Source organism: Lithobates pipiens, unplaced genomic scaffold (assembly GCF_037356315.1).
Source record: "Lithobates pipiens isolate NorthernLeopardFrog02 unplaced genomic scaffold, aLitPip1_a1.2 Scaffold_8, whole genome shotgun sequence".
Lineage (NCBI taxonomy): Eukaryota > Metazoa > Chordata > Amphibia > Anura > Ranidae > Lithobates > Lithobates pipiens.
The window spans coordinates 423,115,430-423,136,412 of record NW_027507903.1 but is presented as its reverse complement, the minus strand read 5'-3'; the positions used below and the strand labels follow the sequence as shown (position 1 = coordinate 423,136,412).

At 40.0% G+C, this 20,983-nt stretch overlaps 1 long non-coding RNA gene across 2 annotated transcripts; it reads right to left on the bottom strand.

Moving 5' to 3' along the window:
• Positions 1–213: 213 nt before the first annotated feature.
• LOC143964482 (uncharacterized) lies at positions 214–15,754 on the bottom strand. Of its 2 annotated transcripts, XR_013271148.1 has the most exons (4): positions 15,385–15,754; positions 4,263–4,368; positions 3,929–3,973; positions 214–1,945 (listed from the first exon to the last, which is right to left on the bottom strand). It is a non-coding gene; the product is annotated as an uncharacterized LOC143964482 (long non-coding RNA). The 2 variants fall into 2 exon arrangements; XR_013271147.1 differs by lacking the exon at positions 4,263–4,368.
• Between the last annotated feature and the right edge of the window lie 5,229 nt (positions 15,755–20,983).

The following is a 20,983-nucleotide window of genomic DNA, read 5'->3' as shown; positions in this document are numbered from 1 at the left end:
TCCTCCAACCCATAAACAATGGGATGAGAAACTTAATGATATACTTAAAAGGAAAAACTAAAATACTAACATAGAGGTACACCCAAAAAGTTTGAAAAAATATGGTCATGCTGGATAGAATCCAGTAATCAATCAACTATATGACTATATGACCTGGTGGAGAGGAATGAAGGCAGAGGAGGTAGATATGAGCAAAGAGCAGAAGTTGGGGGGGTAGAAGAGAAGAAATGAAGTGAGTATGTAAAAGCCAGATACTTTGATGCTGTTTGCCATAGACCATAGACTGATGTTTGATATCAGGGGTGAATAATTTGACATGTAAAATGTATCCATGTAATACTATGTTTTGCTTACTATATGCTAAGCTATTTTAGTCCGACAGGTGCTAGGTTTGTTTGTTTTGTGTTTTTTCTATTTTAATACTTCATGGATTAACCTCCCTGGCAGTACAATTATTTCGGATTTTAGGTGCTAAAAGCGGTACAATTATTTTGCATGAAAATTTGGCGTTTTATATTGTAGTCCTGTAATTCTTAGCAATAACTCTCTTAAATCTGTCCAAACCAGAGTCTAGCAGACATCCCGGGTATGATAAAGTTTGAAAAATGAAATCATAAATTATAATATAATAAATAACTATAAATAATTGTACCAAATAATAATATAACAATAATAAAAATTATTCAATAATGTAATCAAATCAAAAACACTGAAATTTGCTCAGTTGCAGAATTGTCACTGTCATTACTTTTCAATATTTGATGACAGATCTCCCCACAAATCGCTATCGCTCAATTCTGCGAGTGATTACAATTTATTATCGCTGTTTTCTAGCTGGTCTAAAATCATTTTTGATGTAAAGGGACAGTTTTGGCTGCTATGGACAATCTCCAGTTTCCAGGCATAAAGAACAGTTTTTATAATATAAAACTGCATGCAGGACACTGGACAGACCACTAGGGACAAAGGGGAGGTAAAATAATTACAAACAGCAATGTAATCTGTAAGATTACATTATACTGTATGTATAGTGTGTGTTTCACTTTTTAAATTTGGCGCCGATCTCCGTCCCCGTGTGTCGCAACGCTCGCAGGGAACGGAGATCAGCTCCGTGATAGATCGAACGAGACACAGCTCGCTCGTACAGCGTGGGGACATCGCTGGATCCGAGGGAGAAGGTAAGTAAACCTCCTCCTGCATTCAGCGATGCGGTCCCGAGTCTGGCTCGGGGTTACCGCTTTTGGTATAAAAATTCCACCCCGAGCCAGACTCGGGAATACCGTCAGGGGGGTTAATTTGACATTATCTATGTAAATGAATGTATTTTTTTATTTTTGGGGAGATTATGTATCCCTATAATGACTTAAATGTGGTTATTTGCTTGAATGCAATGTTTAATAATAAAAAAATAAAAAAATAAATTGATAAAAGATTAAAAAAAATAGTCTGAAGCCCTGGAGATTTTTCTCCTTATCTCCAGGAGAGTTCCAAAGTCTTAGGAAATGCTGCCCTGAGGTTGCCCATGGACTCTATAGCTGGTCTGGGGACTTGTGAGTAATGACCCTAAACTGATTCCTGGTGACTGTGCTTTTGGGGAATGTAAGTGTCAGTGATAGCTATGGACAACTATGAAACAGCTCTCACAGGGTCTCAGAGTTCTGGCCTTTCCTTGTCCTCAGAGTGTGGGCCTGAAGAAAAAGTACCCGTTATTGTGCAGCATTCTGAAAATCACATTTGGTACCAGTAGATGTTCAAGGGCTCAAGGTAACCAAATGGCAATAATCACAGTGCATACGAAAGTAATAGAAACAAGCAAGGTTCCCTAGTATCCAAGTATCCAATGGTGGCTATTGGAGGGGTGGTAATATCCAGCTCAACATCTTGCTCAACATGTTTTGCCTTTTTATAATCTTCTTCAGGCACTTAGGGGTTAAATCACTTTAATCTATAATAAAAATGAACACAACATCATTAGGTGTCTCAAAGATATTCAAAAAAGTATATATTTATATATATATATATATATATATATATACACATGCAATATACATCTGCACTAACAAGGCAGGATAGCAAGTAGTTCTCACCAAAATATATGTAAACCACATGAGGAGAGGGTGACTAGGGCATTCCAAGGCCTCTCCACTAGGTAAATATGGGGAAACGCCTAAAGATGATAGTGCACGGTGGTGTAAAAAGTATAAAATGTTTCGGCTTAAAGGCAGTGGTGCAAGCCTCATATTTTGCCAAGATAAGGATATATATTTTCCTGAAATAATAATAGAGCACTATGGGGTTGATTTACTAAAGGCAAATCCGCTCTGCACTTGGAAGTGCAGTCGCTGTAAATCTGAGGGGAAGATCTGAAATGAGGGGAATCTCTGCTGATTTTATCATCCAATCATGTACAAGCAAAAATGCTGTTTTTTATTTTCCTGGCATGTCCTCCTCGGATCTACAGCGACTCCACTTCCAAGTGCACTTGCAGAGTACTTGTAGTGCAAAGTGGATTTGCCTTTAGTAAATAACCCGCTATATGTTCACTCAATGTTGTTGCTAATCTCTTTTGGAGTATGACATGCCCTAACCCCTCTCCCGAGTAAAGTTCTTCAAGTAATGCCCCATACACACGGTTGGAAATTCTGATGGAAAAAGTCTGATCGGATTATGTTGTCGGAAAATCCGATCATGTGTGGGATCAAACTTTTTCTGTCCGAATTTCCAATGTAAAAAGTTTGAGAGCTGGATTTAAAATTTTCCGACAACAAAATCCGATCAGACTTTTTCCAATCGCGTGTAGAGAATTCCAACGCACAAAGTGGCATGCATGCTCAGAAAAAAATTGGAGACGAAAGCTATTGGCTACTGGACCCTACGTAGTCCTGTCTTACGTTACAAACATCACCTTGTTCCGGAACAATCAGATTTTCCGACAACTTTGTGCGACCGTGTGTATGCAAGACAAGTTCCGGCCAAAATCTGTCGGAAAAAATCCAACAGATTTTGTGGTTGGAATGTCCACCGTGTGTATGGGGCATTATACATTTCAAAAAGTGTTCCCCTAGACTAAGTTACTGGAGCTGAAGTGTATAGACTGGTGCTTGTGGTACTGGGCAGCCTCTGTACTGTTAGGGAAGTATTGACTATTACCAGCAGCCTATGTCTGAAGTTCATTAAACTATTAAGTACATTGTGCCATTACTAAAATGTCATAACTAATAGTATGCAGATATTAAATTCCAGTATAAATACATTTGATCAGGTTATTATACTGCATAGTGATAGATAGATAGATAGATAGATAGATAGATAGATAGATAGATAGATAGATAGATAGATAGATAGATAGATAGATAGATAGATAGATAGATAGATAGATAGATAGATAGATAGATAGATTTGGATCTCCTCGAAAAAATCTAAAACTTTAAAATCAATAATATGCATTGAATCAAACCACACAAGAGCAGCTAAATGAATTCTCTTTCATTTGTTGGATTGTATTTTTAGAACTAGTTGGACCACTGGAGACTCTGGCCGCTAAAGTTATGCGTGAGAGCAGTGGCCTGAGTTTCCAGAGTGCTGCCATCAAACAGCATTTAAACCTTGACATCACTTCTAGGGATCATCAAATCTGGTGAATTACAGATTCATCTTTTTTTGGTCCTCTTAAATATCTAACTGTATATTTGACTGATTTGCAGAGAATCAAGCAGTATAGAAGTATACAAGCATACAAGTATACAAGCAGTATAGAAACCTAGCTAAGCAAGATATGAATTCCATGATCTACAGAGGCTGGGGAATTCTGATGGTAAATATTTAAGAGAATGCAGAGGAGCAACAATTTGCATCACCCCCACTTATGGGACTGTGATAGACCTCAAATAGGACAGGTATTGTTAAAAGCATTCTTGCATGTACTTACATAATATTGGTTTAGGTTTGTCACATGTGTTCTAACAGCAAATATCTATATAAAGAAAAAGAAGTGCACAGTTAGTAGCAGATCACTGATTAACAACAGAAGAGACATATCCTGCTCTCCCACCCATTGTCACAGTCCTATGTATGTGGTTTTGTCCCTTTATTTTGAAAGGGGACAGTATTTTATGGTTAAAGTGTAATTAAAGGCATTTTTTTAGTTTTGGATATAGGGACTAGAACACTTGTTAAGTTTTAAAGCTGTCTGTGAAATGTACCCTCTCTATTTGTCTTATTTACTGTTAAAAAGGTTTAATTTGCTTCAAAAGTAAACTCACATTTGAGAAGAGGTATACAGGCATTGGTTTTATGGTTCTTTTAGCTGTCCTTAGTGTTCCAGCTGGGCAGTGGTGATGGATCAGTCCCCTGCCGCTCCGGTGGCATCTGTAGGGGATATCACAGCAGGCACATCAGCAAGGCACGTCAGCAGGCATGTCAGCCTCTTGAAAACGGACGTGGCTTGAGCACTCACATCAGGCATATATAATCCGGCCATCATCAGCAGGATTTATATAGAGGGGAGAGGAAGGGGCGGTGCAAGGAACTACAAGGTGCACCAGACCAGCCCTAGCTCCAAGCCCTAGTTCCAAACCACAGACCCCGCATAACTCTCACTAAGGATCAAGCCATACAGCAATAGGCAAGATGTTAAAAAGTCCATATGTATATATATATATATATATATATATATATATATATATATATATACACACACAACACAGCACAAAGGATGGGTAAATAAAGTGAGATACAATAAAATTAAATGAATAAGAGTAAAAATAATAAAAAACAATACAAAAGAGGAAATGAAGATAAAAAGAAAAAAAAGAAAAAAGTTAAAGAAAAATAGAGAAAGAAAGAGACATAAAGATAAAACTAATAACCCTCCCTTATTTTATCCAAAATGAAAAATAAAATTGTCTTTAGGGACCCTTTAACATATGCTAACTCAAACTGTACCGGCTGAGTTATTTATATATATATATATATATATATATATATATATATATATATATATAGTGCCAACAATTTACACAGGGCATTACATACAGTATATATTGTATATTTACATCAGTCCCTTCCCTCAAGGAGCTTATAATCTAAGGTCCCTAACTTACATCCATACATACACATACTAGGAACAAATGACCTACTAACATGTCTTTGGAGGGCAGGAGGAGATCAGGATATCCAGGTGAAGACAAACACACAGGTACAGGGAGAACATACAAACCAACACCCCTTGTACTATCAGACAGAAGTGCTAACCACTTAGCTACTGTGCTGCCAAAGTTATATAGGATACATACTTGGGGACCATCCACCTACAATGTACTGTGGGCAGGCGGTCCATACAGGCAAGGCAACATACTGGTATGTTGCTGCCTGTCTCCAGATTTAGGGCCCAACTCATGCTCCGGCACCCACTATGATTGTACACAGTCATGTCATGGCCAGGACCTGTCAGTCAGCTGTGTCCAATCACAGCCCAGAGCCCTGTGTTTACACAAAAGATCTATCCTTGCAAAGCTTAGATAAGAAATCAAGATAATTAATAAAAAGCAGCTCACATTAACACTTGTTAGGCACACAGTTAACCGTTTGATTACCTTAGATGTTAACCCCTTCCCAGCTATTGTTTTTAGTGCAGTGACAGTGTATAGTATCTGATCACTGTATTAGTGTCACTGGTCAGCGGTAGGGATGAACATGAGTTAGACTCGAACATTGGCTGTTTGCCCGTTCGCCGAATAGCGAACAATTTTGGGTGTTCGTGGCAAATTCAAAAGCCGTAGAACACCCTTTTCAAAGTCTATGGGAGAAATCAAAAGGGCTCATTTTAAAGGCTTATATGCATGGTATTGTCATTAAAACTGTTTGGGGACCTGGGTCCTGCTCCAGGGGACATGTATCAATGCAAAAAAAAGTTTTAAAAACGTCAGTTTTTCCCGCACCAACATAAGAAAAAAAATGGCGTGGGGTTCCCCCCAAAAATCCATACCAGACTCTTTTTCATACACGCAACTTGGCAGGCCGCAGGAAAAGAGGGGGGAGAGAGCAGCCCCCCTTCTGAACCCGTACCAGGCCACATGCACTCAAAGCACCTTGTCCCCATGTTGATGGGGAGAAGGGCCTCATCCCCACAACCCTTGCCCAGTGGTTGTGGGGGTCTGCGGGCGGGGGGCTTATAAGAATTTGGAAGCCCCCTTTAACAAATGGGACTCCCAGATCCCGCCCCCCCATGTGAAATGGTAATGGAGCACATTGTACTCCTACCATTTCACCCAAAAAAGTGACAAAAAAAAGGTAAAAAAACACACACACACAGCTTGGCACAAGTCCTTTAATAAAAACAAAATAAAAAAAAATTCCAGTGATGTAATCCTTCTACGATCCATGAATGATACAGTCTTCTTCATAGGAGCTGCCTGGCAGAATGACGCACGTCTCAGATGACAGTTCTTAAATAACTGAGGACGGGGCCACCCGTGATGTGTGAACGGGTGACCCTGCCCCCTCTGATGCAAGGGGGAATGCCAGGGCTACCCAGTGACATGTATGGGTGACCCCGCCCCCTCTGATGCAACGGGGGTTTCTCATGACACGTACGCGTGACCCCGCCCCCACTGACGCAACAGGGGTTTCTCGTGATGTGTCAGAGGGAGCGGGGTCATCCGTACATGTCACTGGGTAACCCTGGTATTCCCCCTTGCATCAGAGGTGGGTGGGTCACCCATCCACACATCACGGGTGGCCCCGTCCTCGGTTATTTAAGAACTGTCACCCGAGACATGCTTCATTCTGCCGCGCGGCTCCTATGAAGGAGGCTGTATTGTTCATGGAACGTAGAAGGATTACATCACTGGATTTTTTTTTTATTAAAGGACTTGTGCCAAGCTGTGTGTGTGTTTTTTTACCTTTTTTGTCACTTTTTTAGGTGAAATGTTAGTAAAATGTACCCCACTACCATTTCACATGGGGGGATCTGGGAGTCCCCTTTGTTAAGGGGGGCTTCCAGATGTTGATAAGCCCCCCACCCGCAGACCCCCACAACCATCGGGCAAGGGTTGTGGGGATGAGCCACTTCTCCTCATCAACATGGGGACAAGGTGCTTTGGGGGGCTGCCTCAAAGCATCTTCCCAATGTTGAGGGCATGTGGCCTGGTACAGTTAAGGAGGGGGGCGGTCTCTCGTCCCCCCTCATTTCCTGTGGCCTGCCAGGTTGTGTGCTTGGATAAGGGTCTGGTGTGGATTTTTGGGGGGAACCCCACGCCATTTTTTTTTTATTTTGGCGTGGGTTCCCCTGAAGGGTCTGGTATGGATTCTGAGGGGGACCCCTAAGTCATTTTTAAAAAAAATTGGTGTGGGGTTCCAATTAATATCCATACCAGACCTGAAGGGCCTGGTAACAGAATTTGGGGGGACCCCACGCAATTTTATTTTTTTTTTAATTTTGGTTCCCCTTAATATTCATACCAGACCCAAAGGGTCTGCTAATGGACTGGGAGGAATCCCCATGCTGTTTTTTTCAATGATTTTCATCTGTATTGCCAAGACTTGACAATTCATTATAGCCGCAAGTACTTTTAAATGACTTTTTTTCCTTTAGAAATGACATTTTGTGCAGGGACTTTTTGAAACATGGTAGACATGCGCTCTTTTAAAGGCATACTATAGACACCCCCTAGCTATGAAATTTAAAGGAATATTACACTTTTATTGTTTCACTTTAAGCATTATTAAAATCACTGCTCCCAAAAAAAACTGCCGTTTTTAAAACTTTTTTTTGTATTGATACACGTTCCCTGGGCCAGGACCTGGGTCCCCAAACACTTTTTATGACAATAACTTGCATATTAGCCTTTAAAATTTGCACTTTTGATTTTTCAGGTTTGAGTCCCATAGACTTTAACGGTGTTCGCGTGTTCAAACAAATTTTTTGCCTGTTTGCATGTTCTTGATGCGAATCGAACAGGGGAGTGTTCGGCTCCTCGCTAGTCAGCAGAAGTTAGTCAGTCCCACCTATTGTAAGTTAGTGTCAGATTGCGCGCCGCACATCCCACTATAAGTTAATGATCACCACCATTAGTAGTATTTAAAAAATCAATAAAAATTCCAGTATATACATATAGTATTTTAACTATACTGTCTGCCCTCATGTTGTAAAGTGCTGCACAAACTGTTGGCACTATATAATTTCTGTATAATAATATTCATATAAATAAATATTATTAGTCAATTATTTATCCAATCAATAATTATTATATCAATAATAAACGGCTGCAGCCATTTTAATCCAAAATATTTTTGTATTATTTTTTGTCTTCTTTGGGGTTCTGTCTGTGGTCCCATAACAAAGAATGCAATCCACAAATCTGCCTGATTTTCCAACTGTTCATCATTAATCACTGCTTTCAAATATAAAACAGGACTAGTAACCAAAACTAATGAGATACTTTATGGGATGTGTAAAAAATACAGTATTCCTGTTCCTTGTGAATTCGTATATGCCATTTAAAATTTTCTCATTATAACTAATTTTTTTTAATAGTATAATATTGGGCCAAATGGTTCTGGGTGCAGTTGCAGCCACTGTTTATGCAAATAGTCAGTAAGAAATGTCTTAAATAAACAGAACCATGTCCAGTTTTTGTTTTAGTCAGCATAATGATATTTACCTAGCTATAAAACAAGCTCAGTGTGATTTGGCCCAAGAAAGAGTGAAATGAGCTTTCTGGGCTAGAGTTTCTATGTAAAATATAATTACCCTGTATATTGAACAACATGTGAATACCCAGCTTAGTGAGCCAGAACAAATTGTGATAAATTATGTTGTTTTAGAGATAACTGATGAATACATGGAAATAAAACCTGTTTACTCAAACCTATTTTAGTGTGAAAATGCCCTTTTCTATATCTGAAGATTAATATTCAATTTTCAATAATCTATCTAGGATAGATGTTATAGCAGGACACGTTTTATTACCTTAAACAGACTTCTCAGAATAGATATGAGGATAAATATATCCTTACTACTTTCTTAATCACTCATTCGGTACACATGTGCATGTAAGAAGCCAGTATAGCCGATATGTAAAAACTTGTACTGGGTCAGTGACCTGATAGAGAAGCAAGAATAAGGCACCTTTCAAACAAAGGGTCCAATTAGGTCCGCCTGTCAGTTTTTTTAGGCAGACTTGATTGGACAGCCCATTTACCCTTATGAAATTGTGCCCATTCATACCTGTCTACTTCTGGTCTGCTAAAAAAAAAAAAAAACAGAAGGGGATCCGTCATCCTTTATGTAGGTGGATCAGATTGGAGGTATTCGAATGTAAAACAGACAGCAGAGTCTGTTTACTAGAGATGGGCGAACGGTTCTGCCCAAGCATAAATTCGGGCCGAACTTTGGCTGTTCGAATGTTCTGAGAGCACCAAACAATATGCGGCGTTCGGGGCAAATTCAAAAGCTGACGGAACACCGTTTAAGTCTATGGGACATTAACATGAAAAATCAAAAGTGTTCATTTTAAAGGCTTATATGCAATTATTTTCATAAAAGTTTTTTTTTTTTTAAATGGCCGTTTTTTTTCAGGACCAGTGATTTTTTTAATGCTTAAAGTGAAACAATAAAAATGAAATATTCCTTTAAATATCGTGCCTGGGGGTGTCTATAGTATGCCTGTAAAATGGCACATGTTTCCCGTGTTTAGAACAGTACCACAGCAAAATTACATTTCTAAAGGACAAATTGTCATTTAATGCTGATCGCGGCTGTAATGAATTGTCGAGTCTCAGCAATATAGATAAAAAATCATTGAAAAAAAGAGCATGGGAAACCCCCTCAGTCCATTACCAGGGCCTTTGGGTCTGGTATGAGTTTTAAAGGCAACCCTGAACCAAATTTTTAAAATTGCGTGGGGACCTACTAAAATCCATACCAGGCCGTTCAGGTCTGATATGGAAATTAAGGGAATATTATGACTAATTAATATGATTAATATGACTTTTTTTTCCTTCAGAAATGACACTCTGTGCAGGGACTTTTCTAAGCACGGGAAACAAGCGCTACTTTACAGGCATACTATACACACCCCTAGGTATGAAATTTAAAGGAATATTATACTTTTATTGTTTCACATTAACCACTTGCCGACCGCCGCACGACGATGTACGTCCATTTTTTGAAGAGGGATATCTCGGTAACGGCAGCAGCTGCTGCCACAACCGAGGTGTCCATCTCTTCAGGCGGCGGTCGGCTGTACGATAACGGTGGTCTCCGCGGCGGAATTCGCCGCGAGATCACCGCTATCGGCGGCGGGAGAGGTGCCACCCCCCCCTCCCGCCGCCCTCCCGCACCTTCCGCCGCTTACCGGAGCCGTCGGTAGCGGCGGAGGCGATCGGGTCCTTCACTCTGCTGGGCATAGAGACAAGTGAGGCTAAGATGGCCCCCACTCGTCTCTATACCATAGGAGGGCGGAAGCGACGTCAAAACGTCACTTCCGCCCATACCTCTTAAAGGTATATATTTTTTTTAAATGTCAGATTTTCTTTTTTTTGTTTTTTTTTTTTTTGTTGCATTTTAGCCCAAATATGAGATCTGAGGACCTTTTGACCCCAGATCTCATATTTAAGAGGACCTGTCATGCTTTTTTCTATTACAAGGAATGTTTACATTCCTTGTAATAGGAATAAAAGTGATCCATTTTATTTATTTTTTTTTAAAAAGTGTAAAAATAAATAAAATAAATTAAAATAAATAAGAAAAAAAAAAAAAAAATTTAAAAACACCCCGTTACGACGAGCTTGCGCACAGAAGCGAGCGCATACGTGAGTAGCGCCCGCATATGAAAACGGTGGTCAAACCACATATGTGAGGTATCGCCGCGATCGGTAGAGCGAGAGCAATAATTCTAGCCCTAGACCTCCTCTGTAACGCAAAAAATGCAACCTGTAGAATTTTTTAAATGTCGCTTATGGAGATTTTTGAGGCTAAAAGTTTGACGCCATTCCACGAGCGGGCGCAATTTTGAAGCGTGACATGTTGGGTATCAATTTACTCGGCATACCATTATCTTTCACAGTATAAAAAAAAATTGGGCTAATTTTACTGTTGTCTTATTTTTTTATTCAAAAAAGTGAATTTTTTCCAAAAAAAGTGCGCTTCTAAGACCGCTGCGCAAATACGGTGTGAAAAAAAGTATTTCAATGACCGCCATTTTATTCTCTAGGGTGTTAGAAAAAAAAATATAAAATGTTTGGGGGTTCTAAGTAATTTTCTAGCAAAAAAAACTGTTTTAAACATGGAAACACCAAGTCCGAAAAAGAGGCCTGGTCCTTAAGTGGTTAAGCATTAAAAAAATCACTGCTCCTAAAAAAACAGCCGTTTAAAAAAAAAAATGCATTGATACATGTCCCCTGGGGCAGCACCCGGGTCCCCAAACACTTTTTATGACAATAACTTGCATATACGCCTTTAAAATTAGCACTTTTGAATATTCATGTTCGTGTCCCACAGGCTTTAATGGTGTTCGTGTGTTCTGACAATTTTTTTGGCTGTTCGGTATGTTCTGGTGAAAACCGAACTGGGGGGTGTTCAGCCCTGTTTATTTCCTGCTGAACGAAGAGCAGAGTGGGCTCTGTCCATGTCAGCTGTGCATAAACTGAGTGGACACAGATGGCTCATCCAACAGGTCTGCTCGTATCAACAGAGCTGCACCAGATTTTACACTCTCCAGTTTTACTAAATCAGCCCCTAAGTGTCAAAGAGATCAAAGTATACTAATGCATCTTGCACAGAATTTTCTAAATGTCTTGTGGGCGGGGCCAATCATGCTGCATGCGGGGGTATTTTTCACCATGCACGTGACCATCAATTCCCGGTAGCAGGCAGGGGCCAAGGTCATGTGACAATTAAACATAAATCAATGATATCAACTGCCTTTGGAGACAACCAGATAGTCGGGGACAGTGAATGAGTGACAATTTATAGTTTACTACTAGAGATGAACTCTAGTTTCTTCTGATCTCATCTCTATTTGAACTTTCAGTTTGCATTATTTTTTTAATTCAATCAGCCCTGGGCTGGGTCATTCCCGGTAGCACACATAAACAAAGGGGTGGGATGCTGGTGATATCAGTGCCCTTATGGAGATAAATGCCCAAATTTAGTCAATGACACTGTTGTCATCTTCATCCTTTTTTTGTGTGTTGCTTGAGATGACCTAGCCCAGCGCTGATTGGACCAGAAAAGAGCATGCATTGGATATGTGTATACATTCCCAAGCTGATTTACTAAAGAAATCAAGAATGTTCACAAAAAAAAAAAAAAAACATCAATTAACCAATCTTGTAATAATTAAATTCTTGTTTATGTTTTTCATCTACACATGACTGGATAACTGAAGTCAATTTTCACTCTTTTTTTGTGTGACCATTCCCAGTTCATTTAGCAATTCAGCCTCAAAGTCCACCCTTCGTTAAGTCACAGTTGTGTGATGCCTAAGTGCATTTGAGGTGTGTAAATCCATTTGACTTTTGATGAGTAATGGGCGGTGGAGGAGTGTAGGGCAGAGGGATTTTTTTATAACCGCATTAGCCTTTTAATGATGGCCTCCAATAGTGTCTTGAATTAATAAAAAATGTATACATTTAATAGATAATAACTTTTCTAAAAAAAAAAAAACATGATTCTTTTTTTTTTTGTTTAAAAAACTTTTTTATTGATATTAAAAAAAAGGTTACAATACAAAACAGTATGACTGGATCTGGAATCAAGGTTATAAGATAACTGTAAAATTTTACAATGACATCATAACAGATAAACATCTGTTGCAGATACTAATGCAAAAATTGTAAGCTATTCAATCAGTGGCGGCCCGCCCATAGGGGCGCCCGGGCGCCGCCCCCCCTCTCCCTAGGTGTAAAGTAAAAAAAAATAAAAATAAATAAAAAGTTAAAAAAAAAGTTAAAAATAAATAAAACGGGCCCTTTAAGACATAAAAAAAAAAAAATGTCATTTAACAATTTAACATAGTGTACTGTGGCATCCATGGCGCTTCATTTGCGGGTTAAAAACCCGCCTTGCGGCGCACTGCAGAACGCCGACTAGCTTCCGCCCGTAAAATCACTGTGATTCTACGGGCGGGAGCATTGTCAATCTTAGACAGGCAGGTCACTTCCGGCTTTCGGCTGCTTCACGAAACCCGGAAGTGACGTTGGCAGCTCCGTTCCTCAGCCCGAGCGGAGCTGCAAGACAGTGAGGCAGGAGGTGAGTCACCGCATAAAGGCTTTCTAGTTTCTACTTTGTTGAGAATGTTCATGCATTTAGCTGAATGAATGGAAAAAAGCTTTCACAGCCAGAAAGGTTTCCCCAGGCCAGGCGACTTTTGCTGTGGCCAATCAGAGAATGAGCTCTGAAGGGGGAACTCCACGCCAAGTTTCTGAAAAAAAAATTGACGTGGGTTCCCCCTCCGAGAGTATACCAGGCCCTTAGGTCTGGTATGGATTCCAAGGGGAACCCCCTACGCCGAAAAAACGGCGTTGGGGTCCCCCTAGATCCACACCAGACCCTTATCCGAGCACGCTACCCGGCCGGCCAGGAAAGGGGGTGGGGACCCCCACGCCGTTTTTTTCGGCGTAGGGGGTTCCCCTTGGGATCCATACCAGACCTAAGGGCCTGGTATGCTCTCAGAGGGGGGAACCCACACCAATTTTTTTTCCAAATTACATAAGAAGCGTGGTTTATGAGAAGTGGGAGGGGCCAACATGATGGGCGGGGTCATGATGGGCGGTGTCTAGCGCCCCCCCATCCAAAAACTTCACCGGCCGCCACTGTATTCAATAACAAGCAACTTAAGAACATCCATTTTTTCTGCTCCCTATTGTTGGAGGAGCAGATCATACTGTGTACAGGCATACCCCACAATTGGGTTTTTACATATTTACTAAAGCTGTACAGTGCAAAATCAGGCTCACTTCTGCATAGAAACCAATGAGCTTCAATATTTTTTTTACCAAAGCTTAATTGAACAAGCTGGGGTTAGAAGCTCATTGGTTTCTATGCAGAAATAAGCCTGATTTTGCACTTTCCAGCTTTAGTAAATAAACCCCATTGTGTACTTAAAAGTGGGGTATGCCTGTAGTGTTTCTATCTCATTTTCAAAAATAAATTGCAACTAAACAAAATGAAAATTCAAAAAAAAAACAAGGTAGAGCATAAATTCATTGCATGAAAATGTTAAGTGAGATCAGTCGCTATGGCTGTAAATGAACCAAGGGTCCCACTTAGCATCAACGATAGATGTGAAATTTTTCCATCATCATTATCTGGTCAATGTGAGAGATAACTTGAAAGAATGGTGATCCCTGATTCTAATTGTTGCAGTGTTTAACCACTTCAGCCCCAAAAGGATTTACCCCCTTGATAACCAGGACATTTTTTGCAATAGAGTACTGCATTTCTTTAACTGACAATTGCGTGGGCGTGTGACGTTGTACCCAAATGAAATTGACGTCCTTTTTTTCCCACAAATATAGCTTTCTTTTAGCGGTATTTGATCACCTCTGTGGGTTTTTATTTTTTGTGCTATAAACAAAAAAAAGAACCACCAATTTTGAAATAAAACAACACAATATTTTTTTTACTTTCTGCTATAATACATATCCAAAATATATATATTAAAAAATGTATTCATGAGTTTAGGCCAATATGTATTCTTTTACCTTTTTTTGGTAATAAAATCCCAATAAGTGTATATTGATTGTTTTTTGCAAAAGTTATGTTGTCTACAAAATAGGAGATAGATTTATGGCATTTTTATTATTATTTCTTTTTTTTACAAGTAATGGCAGTGATCAGTGACTTTTAGCGGGGCTGCAACATTTTGGCGGACAGATCGGACACCTAACTGATATTTTTGACACTTTTTTGGGACCAGTAACATTATTACAGTGATCAGTGCTAAAAATATGCACTGACTTTGTATTAATGACACTGGCAGGGAAGAGGCGATCAAGGTGTTAAATGGGTTCCCTGTTTGTGTTTTCTTATTGAATGGGGGACTGTGGGACAGGGAAAACACAAAGATCCGTATTCGTGCTTAGCAGGTAGACAGATCTCAGTGTCTTCCCCTGACTGAACGGAGAGCTGCCTTGTTTACTTCGGCAGATCCCTGTTCTGTCTCTGCAGGGATTGATTGCAGGTGGCTGGTGGACATCGAGTCTGCAAGACCTGATGATTGGCTCTCCTACTGGCCAATCAGAGCGTGAAAAAGTCCATTAATGCTAGTGCATGGCGATTTGCGCAGCCAAGCCACCTTGCCGCAGTACATCTGCTGCGGGTAGTTGGCAAGTGGTTAATTATGCTACAGATTTTTATGAAAGTGGAACTACACTCACCTTCTATCCAGTGCTGCGGACTCCTGGAGCTCCCCGTGACTGTGGTTATCTTCGACCAGATTGACTTCCGGGTCTGATCTTCATTTTCTTTTGCCTTGCTGCGATGACATCACTACTGCTTATGCGTGCAAATTTATTTATCTTGGTATGCTTAATGTTTAGGTGCCCTCAGCGATGTGGGCAATATAAGGAAGGTAGGGATTATATCTTTTACTGTTATGTCAGGGTAGTGATAAAGCCAACGATGTGGGCGAACTGAGGTGTCTCTCTAGAGAAGTTATTGAGCTGTGTCACGTGATAGTGCGTCCGTCCCTGTCTGCGCTCATTGTGCTGTACGGATGGAGATGTCGGTAGCACGGTGGGGGCAGAAGTGAGGGTGTGAGACTTCTGGTCACATGACTTTATTATCATGTGGCTACGGGCCCGCCCATTGCTGTGCTCGACCGTGCTGTGTTTACCGCATTGCCGTGGATACAGCGAGGGCGGAAGTGGCACACTGAGTCCTTCTCTCTTGTGATTGGCTCTGCCTTACTCATGTGACTGTATTCCGATCATGTGACCGGCCACATGTGACTTGAGTTTGTTTATTTGGCTTTCCTACATGTGCTGACACTGATGAGTATAACATTACAACATTACCTTTGAGCAAGATGAATTTTAAGCTGAATTGATGACTTTTGATATTAGTAAGTGTGATTTATATGTTTTAAATCATGTGAATGATTATATATGTTGATTATTTTTAACTTAATGGGGACGATGGAAATGGTTTTGAATATCTGTCCCCTGATTGGCTACAGGCTTTTAATCATGATTCATTCAGCTGGGGATAATTAGTGGGTGGTTATAAATTTGAAAATGGTTGCAAGGGCCTCTTTATCCGCTAATGAAGTCCCGTTAAGGACGATACGTGTGCGGGAGGACCCTGGAATGTCACTGCAACCACCTTACTGCATTGTTTAAGCTTATAATCCAGCACTAGTTGTAATGCTCTGTATGTGAGTATCTATCTTTTGGCAATAAATTCGTTTTTTTATCTATATGGTCTGCACTATATATATTTTTCTATTTTATATTGTCCATGTGGGGAGTTTGAGCCATCACTGATGACAACGCTGTGATATCCAAGGAGCTGAGTTACACCTTTTTGAACCACCTGAATCCTGGTATATGACCACTGGCAGTGGTGAATGCTCCATTTGACCTATCTATTCAGTCAGGGGTCAATTCTTTAAGGTGAGCGGTTTGGCTGTCTGGTGGTGGGAGCACCTGTTTTCTGGTGATTAAGGATATCAGTATGCATTCTATCCACTGAGAAGAATGAAGGATTGTCGATCAGTACCATCATAGACTGTTCATTCACTTTGTATCATTTTCCTTTTTATGTTGTTGTTCTTCTTGAGAGACTTTATATAATACCAATAGGGTTTTTTTTTTTTTTTTCAGCGCTGCACTGCTCTGTTTATGATTTATCTTGGTATTGCCAAAATTTGTACACTGAGCTGCATGTGTGCAGCATGGTGAACAGGCAAGTAAGCAACTTTAATGCAGGAGAGACATAGGGGATGATTTACCAAAGGCAATGTGGCTGTGCACTTTTACAAGTTCAGTTGCTACAGATCTTAGTAAATGAGGTAAAGCTTCACTTTACAAGGAATACCCAATCACATGCAAGGAAAATTGAAAAAAAAATGTTTTGCTTGCACATAATTGGATGAGGGAAGTCAGCAGAGCTCTCTCTCTCATTTACTAAGCTCTGGCGCAACTGTACTTGCAACCCAATAGTATGTCTCTTCTGTGTTAAAAAACATGCCTATTTGCAAATTGTGTTTTTCTTGGTTAAAGTTCCACTTTAAAGAAAACCAGTAGTCTGTAAGAACAAAAATTAACAGCTTGCAACTTAATTGAACTTTTGAAAAAAAAAATACAAAGATTATAATATATTAATCAGCAATGTTTCTTATACCTAATCAAAGAAATAAACATCAGAATTTCCAGTTAGTTTTTTTTTTTTTTTTATCAGACAATAGTGAAAAAATCCTACACTGAACTCAGGCTAAATACACTATTACAAGCTTGGCCAGAAAAAAAAACACACTTAGAAGCCATATAGTCTCCAGCGAGATAACTTCACATCCTAATAAAATACTGTATATAACACCTTCTTTCATTTTTGCCAAAAACTTTATAGCCTACCATTTACAGACAATTCATATAAAATAGATAAACTTCTTAATTAAATTCCTTTGCCCTTGATAACACAAAATTCTCTACAGTCAATCAGGGATGATATAGACGGAAATTGTTCAAACAATAAAAAGATTAAAACTCAGTACAGCCCCTGGATCAAACTTTATCTCTACAGTCTGCTACAAAAAGTTTAAAAGCTCTGTGATTCCAGCTGTAAGTTTATTCCAGGTCCAAGTTCATTCCAACTGTAAAATATGCCCGCACTGGCAATACCCATTTTGTGTGTGTGTGTGTGTATATATATATATATATATATATATATATATATATATATAGTGCATTCTTTAGTGCACCTTTTTAAAACAGATGGTCTAACATGAATATTAGCTGGATGTTTAATGCATACTGCAATCTGGCGCACAGCCATTATGAACATTCTTACCTGCACCCCGTGTTTTTTTTCACCTGCATACAATGTGCATCAGTCATGTGTTTTCATGATGTCATTTGTTGCCCTGTATGCACAGACTTTAGTAGAGTAAATCTTCACATTCTGGTGTCAGCAGTTTCAGTTTCTGTTCAAACATCAGTTGTGTGACATGGCATTACACAAGATAATGCATGACCTCTTTCTGTAGTCTAAAACAGTGTTTCTCAACTCCAGTCCTCAAGGCGCCCCAACAGGTCATGTTTTCAGGCTTACCATTATTTTGCACAGGCGATTTGATCAGTTTCACTGCCTTAGTAATTACCACAGCTGTTTCATCTGAGGGAAATCCTGAAAACATGACCTGTTGGGGTTCCTTGAGGGCTAGAGTTGAGAAACGCTGGTCTAAACCATCCATTAAAGTGTATCTATGGTAAAAATGTAAAATCATATGTAGCAATACCCCTTAGGACCTGCCGAAAGTTAAGTATTTTTTCTCCAATCGTGTAGAGACTGCCCATTCACCTAAGCAAAAGTCAATTTGCTCTGCCTCCAATAAACAGTCTAGGGTTTTTTCTTTGGATTGGAGCATGGGATACTCAAAAACATGCATTAACTTTAACCAGAGGACACTCTTCTCCTTGTGACTATAGCATAGTAGAAACTCTCACAGCTAGGGACTGTGAAGTAGTCTCTTTGTATCTGGTTACCCTGCACAGCTAAATGCAACCGGTAAAGTTTTTTGGGGTGTCAATAAGGGCCCTATTTCACAAATTCCCAGGATAGCTGCTTCCTTCCAACTTCCTTCGGACATGGTCAATACCCAATATCCTGGTAAAGAAATCCTGCATTTCCTGTCCTAAGCTCTGGAAGCGTCTCCCAAAGGCAGGAGGAAACAATCAAACTCCCTGCCTGTGAAACCATGAGCAGACCAGAGCAGAATTTTTCAGATAGGTTCAAAGATCAGGTATGCTATTCAAGTATACGTTTTACCGTATGTGATTCTGCAGTGCAAGAGCTCGATTGCTAATTATACCTCATATACCTATATACTCATTCCTTTAATAAACACATCCTAGTTGTTTTAGTAACTGTTTTTTCCAAGTTAAATTAAAGTTCTTTATGATATATATTATATAATGTGAAAAATTTGCTCTCCTAGCCAGGTAATTTTTTTTTTTTACTTCTAATTGATTAATTTCCTTGGCTATATTGCCGACTGTGGTTTGGGGTGAAATTTGAGTACCATTAGTGGTAACCCCGAGTCACACTCGGGATTGCATCGCTGGATTCTGGAAGAGGCCACTTACTTTGTCCCTGGGATCCTGCAATGTACTCCTGCTGTGTCTGGCGGCTGGATCTTCTGCCCTGATGCTCTGTGTGTTCCAGCTTTCCTTCCCTGCAAGCATTGCGATGCAGGGGGTTGGAACCGGCGGTAGATTCAAAATGTGTAAAACAACACAGACAATACATTATAATCTTATTGGATTAAATTACTGTATCAAATCATTTGACCTCAGTTTGCCCCCCAGTGCTTTGTCCATTGCCCTTGCCTGCAGTTTTACTGGACTTTCTGCCTGGAAACTGGAGAACGACCATGGCATCCAAAAAGCATGCCTCTACATCAAAAGTGGTTTATGACCTGCTGGAAAACCACAATAGCGATACAGAATCACTTGCAGAATTGAGTGGTAGCGATTTGTGGGGAAATTCGTCATCAAACAAAGTGATTTCAGTGACGATCCTGCGACTGAGCTCAGTGATGTGCGGACTTGGTGCTCTATTGAATGCAGTACGGATTACGCAGTGCCCCCAAGATTCCCATTTACTGGAGCACCTGGTATGAAAGTGAATGTTGAAGATGACAACCCCTTTGCATACCTACAACTATTTTTGACCAATGAGGTTAATGAAAAAATATTTATGGAGATAAACCGGTACAGAGAACAACAAGCTGCTACACATCAGAAGTTTTCAAGGAGCAGAAAGTGGGAACAAGTCACCAAAGAGGACATTTGGAAATTTCTGGGCCTAATAATTCTTTAGGGAGGGGTAGGGAAACCTCTGCAAAAGTTGTATTGGACAACCAATAAATTACACTCCACTCCATTCTTTGGCACGGTCATGTCAGAGTACACATTTTCCCTGATAATGTATAATAAATAAATATAATATGATAAAGTATTTGCATTTTGAAAACAATGAAGAATTTGATGAAACTACTTATCCAGCATCAAAATGCAAGAAAATGTGAAATGATTCAGAAGAACGCAGTTTTGTGCCAGATAGAGATATCGGCATAGATAAAAGGCTAATGGCCTACAAGGGAAGGCTCAGCTGGATACAATACATGGCATCAAAGAGCACACGATTTGGCATACAATCCTTCATGCTATGTGAATTGACAACTGGTTACATTTGGAATTCTGTCCTCCACACTGGGAAAGGAACCACATTCAACCCAAAATACAGTAATTATGGAATGGCAACATCTTCTGTTCTTTCACCGATTGAGCCATTGCTAAATCAGGGCTATTGTGTAACTACAGACAACTTTTACACATCTCCTGAACTTTATGAGTTCCTTCTGCAGAACAAAATGGATGCCTATGGAACCGTTAGGGCTAACCAGCGTGACAAGCCGCCAATCTTTGGCAATAAGAAGCTCAAGACAGGATAAATGGTTGCCTGCCAGAAAGGCAAAGTGATGGAACTGCGATGTGCCATCCTGTCTTGAGCTTCTTATTGCCAAAGATTGGCAGCATGTCACGCCGGTTAGCTCTAACAGTTCCATAGGCATCCATTTTGTTTTGCAGAAGGAACTCATAAAGTTCAGGAGATGTGACAAAAAAGATGTGTGCCTAATGAGTATAAGCCATAATGCCCCCACTGTCATCGTACGCGCAAAAGTTGGGAAAGACATCATGAAGCCACAGGTGGTGATAGACTACTACAACAGCATAGGAGGTGTTGACAGAGCCT